This window comes from Macrobrachium nipponense, chromosome 19, assembly GCF_015104395.2.
Source record: "Macrobrachium nipponense isolate FS-2020 chromosome 19, ASM1510439v2, whole genome shotgun sequence".
In the NCBI taxonomy this organism is placed as follows: domain Eukaryota; kingdom Metazoa; phylum Arthropoda; class Malacostraca; order Decapoda; family Palaemonidae; genus Macrobrachium; species Macrobrachium nipponense.
The window spans coordinates 43,606,120-43,614,037 of record NC_061088.1 but is presented as its reverse complement, the minus strand read 5'-3'; the positions used below and the strand labels follow the sequence as shown (position 1 = coordinate 43,614,037).

Here is a 7,918-nt window from a genome sequence, read left to right as displayed (position 1 = left end):
AAGAATGGCTCTTCTCGCCTTCTTAACTCCCATGGAGACTCCTCAGGGAAGTTTTCAGGGCTCGAGTCAATAGTTGGCGCCCTCCCAATCCTCTTGAGAGGCCGAGATCGATCGGAATCTCTCCAATCACGTCTCGGTGATGAAGATCCCGACGACGAGAAACACTCACGTAGGATGCTTTTACAATAGCTGTCCTTGGCAGTCTGGGGTGTCACAGAAACCGCAAGCGAAGGGACACCTGATCGGTGGGGTGGGATTCTCCACAACCTCCTTTCGGCTTTTCGACATTCCTTCTCCTCTGGGCATGTGAGCTTGGAAGAGGTCTAGACCTAGGAGCGTTGCTGAGCCGACCAGATGCCCCCTCCACTACACTGGGGACACTTATATCACTGTCTAATGACAAATCACTAGCCTTACCTTGTATGGCAGGCCATTTTGTTTTCCATTATTTTGAAGGCTGCTTTTAGATCTGCAAGTTCTTTCGCTGGATCTACAGGTTCTGCAATAGGAGAAGGGGCTGCAATGGAAGGAGAAGTAGCAATACTTACCCTTGGGGAAGATCCCAGCTTGGAAATTAGTTCAGATCTAGAACTACTTAAACTTCTATGAGAAGCCTTCCTCGCTCTCTCTCTTTCTAAACTTTTCAAATAATTAGTTAGATTCTTCCATTCGTTCTCACTCAAGTTCTCACATTCTTTACAAGTATTAGTAAAAGAACATTCATACTCCCTGCAACCTCTTGCATACCGTGTGAGGGTCTACCGAAGCTTTCGGCAACCTCACCTTACAGCCTACATTCACACAAGTCTCACAACCATACCAGAGTCAGATCATATTTAAAGAAAAATCAAAATCAAGTCCACAAAACAGTCCACAAAAGCGTATGCCAATCCAACAATCCAGATACGTCACCAAAAGTCGGTTCAAGAGATCAAATTGCCGGTGAAAAAAGAAAACCAATCGGAGAGGAACCAACAACAATGTTGATGTCCGGCGACAGGAAGAATTCTGATTAGAAAACGGGGATGGTCCGGTTCCTAGTCCTGCCACCCAGGGCAGGGCGGTAGATCACCTGACCTACCTGTAGCGTGTGCCGCGAAATTTGAAATTCTGTCGGAGACGACGGAGTCTATAGCTAAGTATATATCTGGCAGGGAAGTAGAATGTATAAAAATATTTTTCTTCCCTCCGCGCGCCGCTTCGCGGCCGAAAATCTCCGAAATGTGTACATCGCATTATCCTAATATTTGCTCCTTTTCATATTAGCCGTTTGATAAAGTTTTACATATCAAAATGTGCGCAAATAATTGAATGTTGTAGCTTTTCCCATCTCCGAAATATGTGCATATAAAAAAATATATATATAAAAATTTCGACATTCGGTAAACTTTAACTCGTCCGAAATGGTCAAAATCTGCAATTCTAATCTAAAACTCTTACAATATCGTAATATTCAATCATTTGTATTCATTTTGAAACAAATTTAAATTTACGGTGAAATTTTGAAAAAATAATTTTTTACGTCCGCGTGTTACGAATTCGTACATCTTTTGTTATAATATTTTTCTGGTGTTGCTTTTATTGTTTTACAATGTATTATATATCAAAATTATTGCAATTTAGTGTAAATTACAAAAAAAAAAAAAAGAAACTCGTTAGCTTTTACCGTTATTTGCACAGCGTGATTTTAATACAATTATGTCTGAATTTTTTTTTTCGCTACCATATATCACATTATTTACATATGATAATGATATTATTTTTCATTTCTGATGATTGCATACTAAACTTCAGGCAATGACAAAAAAGGAGCCAAAAATGAACTCTTAATCTTCAAAACTAAGCACACTGTGATTTTTTGAAAAAATTATTTTTTTCGCTTCCGCACTCACTCAAAACCAGCTCCGGCATTCGGGGGTGTTTTTTATTTTTACCGATTCGGCGTTTAAGGGTTAACTTTACGAAACATTAAAAAATGGCAGAAAACATTGAGAGTAAACTTTATATAACACATTAACAAATGGCAGAAAACATTAACACTTAAATTTACAAAAAAATTAAAATATAAATTTCTTTTGTCTTTTTTTGATTTTCACATTTTTTATTTTCTAATACTTTACATTTTTTTCTTTTTTTCACAAAATAGACGAGCATGAACAACGCCGTAGGTACTGTTCACAACAAAACTGTTGATATTTGAGTCTGGAATATATTTACTTTTGCAACAACTAATATTTTCAAATTAATAATCATGAATATGTACAAAACTTATGCAATTCATGACCTTATACTGCCATTTAACTATTTATTTAAATAATTATCTAGTGCACTCTTCTACCGAAAAAGTGTCAGTTTCCTTGGATCCCTCACGGCCGTTGTCATTGTTGGCGATTGTTGTGAAGAAAGTGCCCCAGCGTCTATGGGTATAAGTGGTATGCAGATTTAGCACATGCAATGGTAAGTTTATTGACACAAGTGACTCAGCAAACATTGAGATGGAGATGGCATCAATCTTCTAAATTTTGGTGTTAGGTACTAGGGTAAACAATCACGGACGATCCACCATCATCACGCTGGCCGGGTCTTATTCACTCGATATTTAATTGGTGAAACAAGAATACAATTACAACTCTAAGCATACCATTCAAACGATTGAAGTTTCGTCAACATAATGTGATATATGAAAGCCCCATAGATGGACACCATCTTTCCCAGCCTTCCCAGCACACATTTGAACAATGTTAGCGTATATATGTAATGTTTATTGATCTTACTCAAGATTGCAGTTGTAATCAGCACAATAAAACATTTTGTAGCCTATACTAGTGAAAGTATGAAACTTGTTATTCCCAGGGTCATGGTTTGAACTGAATTCATTTTTACCTTGTAATCGGTGGTTTTATCCTTACTGCCATCACAACTGAAACTCCACAGTGCTTATTTGATAGTTATTATACACATTTTGGTCTTAATTCACTCCACATTGCACTTGAACCACGTTGCAGTTCCTGGTTCCTAAGCGCTCACTCCAAAAACACAATTACGAGCAGCAGACGACAACGCTGCAATGTTTTATTCCCTTAATTGTTTACTTTACTCATTATTTAGTTCAACTTTACTTTGTTATTTCAAAATGTTTATTTAATTCATGTCTATTACCCCTTTTTCAACCTAATTACCCAGAAAAATTACAGATATTTCTGAAGCAGATACAATCCAATGTTTCTAACCTTGTTGTACATCTGGCTGCCGAAAACCATAGCATAACAGACTATGGATAAGTAGATTATATATGATGTTTTTTTTTTCTAGCACTTTTCATTTATTTAAGTTTATATTAGTATTTTGATTTTTTTTAAATAACTGTATGCCAGAAATAAATGTAACCTTTAATGTTTGCATGCTAAGAATGGCAAAATCATTGATGCCACATTAGTGGAGCTTCACACATACGTCGATGCGTTATTATAAACTGGTTCCATAAATTCTAGTTGTCATAGTAATGCAATAATGATAAAATTGCTTTAATATTTATGTATATATACTTTCAATACATAGGCTAATTTCACCAATTTCCACATTTTGTGTATATAAGTCTTATACCCAGTTTGGAGGGTGAACACATACCAATTGGCAACAGAGAGAGAGAGAGAGAGAGAGAGAGAGAGAGAGAGAGAGAGAGAGAGAGAGGCGAAGGAAAGAAGGACAGGGGTGGTGGTGGTGGAGGGGGGAGGGGGGTAGGTGGAGCTTTTTACGCGCGTTCATATCCATTTCTGGATAACGGAGTTTTTGTCTCTTGGTACAAGGACAAGTGTCGTTATTCTTTACGATTAGTGATTCACGATACCCTTATAAATTACGGCACTGGGTAATTAGCAAAATCTCGTTCTGATACGAGTGTTCATTACAGAAATATTGCCAAAAAACGTGCTTGCACTGTCTCTGAAAACCATAGTAGGTATGCTGCTTAGTTGTCAATCAAGTTTTTTGTAATCAAGTATTTTTTACAAGCTAGCTATTGTATAAATTTGTATTTTTCTCAATCAAAACATATGCCCCTCAATGCTAACTTTCCTCTTTTAACGACTTTCTGGTCATTGCAAATTCGGCCCCATTAATTTCTTATGGTGCGAAAACAGACAGAGGCCCAGGAACCGAAAGCGATTGCGTCACACTACGGCGGTAATCTGGCAGTAAAACATCTTCATATATCCAAAAAGTAAATAATAAAGATATATATGCACATTACGATTATAACAATTACATGAATAGCTGATAACAGTCTGCATGAATAACTGGTAAACTGTTCTGCAAAAATGATGAGTATAGCAATTCGTGACATCATAATACAGGACTTAAAAGAATGTTCTAATTCCGAAAAATAATTACTTAAATTTGAGTCAGAATCGAGTTATTATTTAAATAACGAATATTTTCAGATTAATCATCATACCTAAATACGTAAAATATTGATGTTTTACTATTTACTTAAATAATTATCTAGTGCACGATTCTTCGTCGTCTTCTACCAAAACAGTAGTTTCCTTAAAAACGTCGTGGTTAGGGACCGTGTTCCGATTGTTGTGATGAAAGTGCCCCAGCATCTATGGGTACAAGTAGTGTGCGGATTTATCACAGGAGATAGGAAGTTTGTTGACATAAGCAACTCCACAAACATCTAGATGGCGTCAATCTTCAAAGATATTTAAGATATTTAAGAGTAAGTAAAAATGTTGAAAGCATTTTGGTGAGATTTGCACTGCGTTGGACACCCTATCCACTACCCTCTGTGTAATGCCTTAAATTTGGCCTTAATTTCTAACTTTGGAGAAACTACTTACTTCGAAAGGAGAGTAGAGGTCTTTAGCTCTGTCTCTCACCAACAAGTCGCGACTGGTGCCCATCTCTGGTGTCAGGACACGTTATAAGTACTTTTTCGGAGGGTGGCATGCCGTGATCGTCGGTGAGTTGAGCCAGGCCATGCGGTTGTTTACCCTACTAGTATAAGTAAAAATTTTGAAAGCGTCATGGAGGTGTTTGCAATGCGCATGGCTAGACTTCCATTCACCTCTGTTTAATCTTAACATATGACATTAATTTCTAACTCTGGAGAAAATACCTACTTTGAAAGGATAGTATAGTAGAGGTCTCGAGCTGTTGCTCTCACCACCGATGACTCTACAGTGTTAAGACCGTAGGACGTGTTAAAGTACTTTTTTGGAGGGTGGATTCACATGCGGTGAAAACTGGATTAGCTAGTCCAGTCGGTTATTTCCCCTGTGTCACCAATGCTCTTGGTCGGACAGTATTCACTCATATTGGCTTTTCCTCACTGTGGTCCTCCCATAACGATTTGATGTTGGGGGCGAAATAAAAGAAGAATGATGGTCCTTTCCCAAGAATATCGGTAAAAAATGCATAGGCTAAAATGCTAGAAAAGCATAGGTATGTAGGCTACTACCTAAGCTACAATCGAGGATTCGCATGTTTTACTAGTACCTAAGTAGGTACAGTATGACACTCAAATTTAAGCTAAACACCTTTCCAGTGTACCTAGTAGGTATACTACCCTAGTAATTACCGTATCTGTCGCTCTTCTGTTTTTAGGCTTGTGCTACACCATATGCGTTTTATGATAATGAAAAGATTTGACCTACGGACTACCCTAGTGTCCTACAGCAAAATCAGTATGAAACTAATGTACTTCAAGGCAAAATAGAATTACCGTTCTGATACACTTGTTTCCAAGTTTGTGGAGAGCGGTCTTGCTTCTGACGTCTTGCGGCTCTTGCCTGTGCCAGTCCTCTTGTTGCTATGAGTCTTCTGTCCGAACACGCTTCAGCGGTAACACAAGAAATTTTATCAAAGATAAACATTTTAAGTTTGAAATGATGAAATATTATCCATACTATAATTCACGTATTTAATGCATCTTATTACAATATCACAAATTTTGTTAAAATTAGGATCCGAAACTACATCTTTAAAGAAATCCACTATTTCGGACACAACCACAGCTGATTACCGCTTTCTTTAACATCATTGACATAAACAAACATCATTTGGCTGGTTGTTAAGTTCGCGATTAAATTTCGTTACAAAAAAGAAGTTGCAATTTGTAATTATAGAGCTCAAACCTGGTCAATATGAAATAAAACGGCGTTTTCTTCCACCTACGTGAACAGCTTCGGTCAAGGTTTACAACGTAAGTTACTGGGGCATGAATTTCTACTTTCTAACAATAATGTAAAATTATCGTATTTGGTTCTTTCCAGAAATGTGCTAATTAGTGGTGGATAATATGAATAAATCTCATACTTATCATCAGACTTGCAAAATAGTAGCTGACTCGCACGACACGTAGACACTGGGAAGTTTTTAAACAAGGGTCTAGCAAAGCAATTAAGACCAATCAAGGCAACTTGTTGGTTGTGCAATACGTTGCCATCCAACCTCCGACATTTTTGTGCGAGATTAGTGATGCACTACTTTCATGTGTTTTTAAGCATGCTTCACTACCGAAGGAACTCGTTATGCAAAAACCAACCTAAAAATCGTGATCAGAGTTCTATTTTACATCACAAATGGTGATGATCTTCAACTGAATTTTTCTGACTTTCCAAAAGCTATAACTGACGGGAATCCGAGTTGTAAGACAGGGGCACTTTTTTTTCTATTCGTGGTCGTTCATTCGTACCCAGTCTATTTATTATCTTATCATTAACCAGCCATAAAAAACGTTATCAAATTCAAAACGTCAAATGATTAACTGTTCATAACCACACATTTTCATAACAATGGGTTAAATAAAATACTTCAAAATAAAATTACAAACTATAATCAGTCCTATAGCTTTGCAGCTAAGCCCTCCCACTGCACGCCAGATCGTGCGCTAGTTAATGAAAATTAATATAATAATAATAAATTTTATTTTCACCTCAAGGCCATATACATGGAGTAGTATACAAAGTAAAGACAGTAACAAGTACAATCTGGATACATGAGATAACATGATAAATAATGAATAAATCGGCAATATCTTAACAGTTGCTGAAGTAGTATAAAAGATAGTAATCATAATAATGTAATAACAGTTATAATATTGGGAATAGTCTCTAAATGTATAATATTCACATTAATAATGAAAAAGTAAAATAACAGTAATAGCAGTAACGGTAAAAATATGGTAATGATGACAGATAGCTACTGCAGATGGCATGTGACCATGAAATCTAAAGGTAAGTAGTCGTTCTTTATTTTAGCCATCGTTGGACTAGTGTTTTAGAATCGTGATAATCATTGTTTAGTGAACTTTTGGGAATGTGTCCCTCTTGATTTGCCAAATTTTCACTACATTTTGAGTGATTTTTCATACTTTTAAGTGGTCACGTGACCGCTCTGTGGTTTTTGCATTAGTTTGGGGGTAAATACGTTCCTGTTATTCATATGTCACTGTTTAGTCATATTTTTTATTCATAAAGATTTATTTTTGTAATGAAATTGTAAAAATCTCGTTGACATTACTCCTGTTACCCTCGTGCAAGGGTTGGAACTTAAGGTATAAAATATACAAAAACATTTATTATTAGGGAAAAAAATGTGTATTTATTTATACATTGTTTGTGTTATTGTATCACTCCAGTTGTGTCTTTTGTTGCGGGCAGTTACGGTGTGGGTCCGCAAGAAGCCGCCAGAAAGCGCACCAAAAGGTAAAGATGCCACTGGCGGTGTCTGGTGCGGGCCGCCAAAGTCGAACGGCGCCACCAGGATTATAAAACTTCAAATTTTTGCGCGGCGTCTGGTGGCCTGATGAAGTCCACGAAACCGTCAGGGGTGTGGCGCGCCACACCGCACCACGCGGATTCATACCTCCCATGCGGGAGTGTTACGGCGTGATGTTACGCCGGCGTGCGGCGCC

General features: G+C 37.3%; 1 protein-coding gene across 7 annotated transcripts in view; it reads right to left on the bottom strand.

The window, feature by feature from the left end:
* Positions 1–6,659, bottom strand: part of LOC135216684 (mitochondrial 2-oxodicarboxylate carrier-like) — a 375,795-nt gene extending 369,136 nt beyond the window's left edge. For 3 of the 7 annotated variants that reach the window (XM_064252094.1, XM_064252120.1, XM_064252146.1), the window contains exons 1-2: positions 6,548–6,659; positions 5,726–5,836 (exon numbers count right to left, since the gene is read on the bottom strand). The gene's annotated coding sequence lies outside the window, so the exon portion shown is untranslated. Of the gene's footprint in view, positions 1–5,123; positions 5,158–5,581; positions 5,700–5,725; positions 5,837–6,137; positions 6,289–6,318; positions 6,458–6,547 lie in introns of those variants that run through there. The other 4 variants (XM_064252114.1, XM_064252103.1, XM_064252125.1 and 1 more) reach the window with 4 other exon arrangements.
* Positions 6,660–7,918: the final 1,259 nt, after the last annotated feature.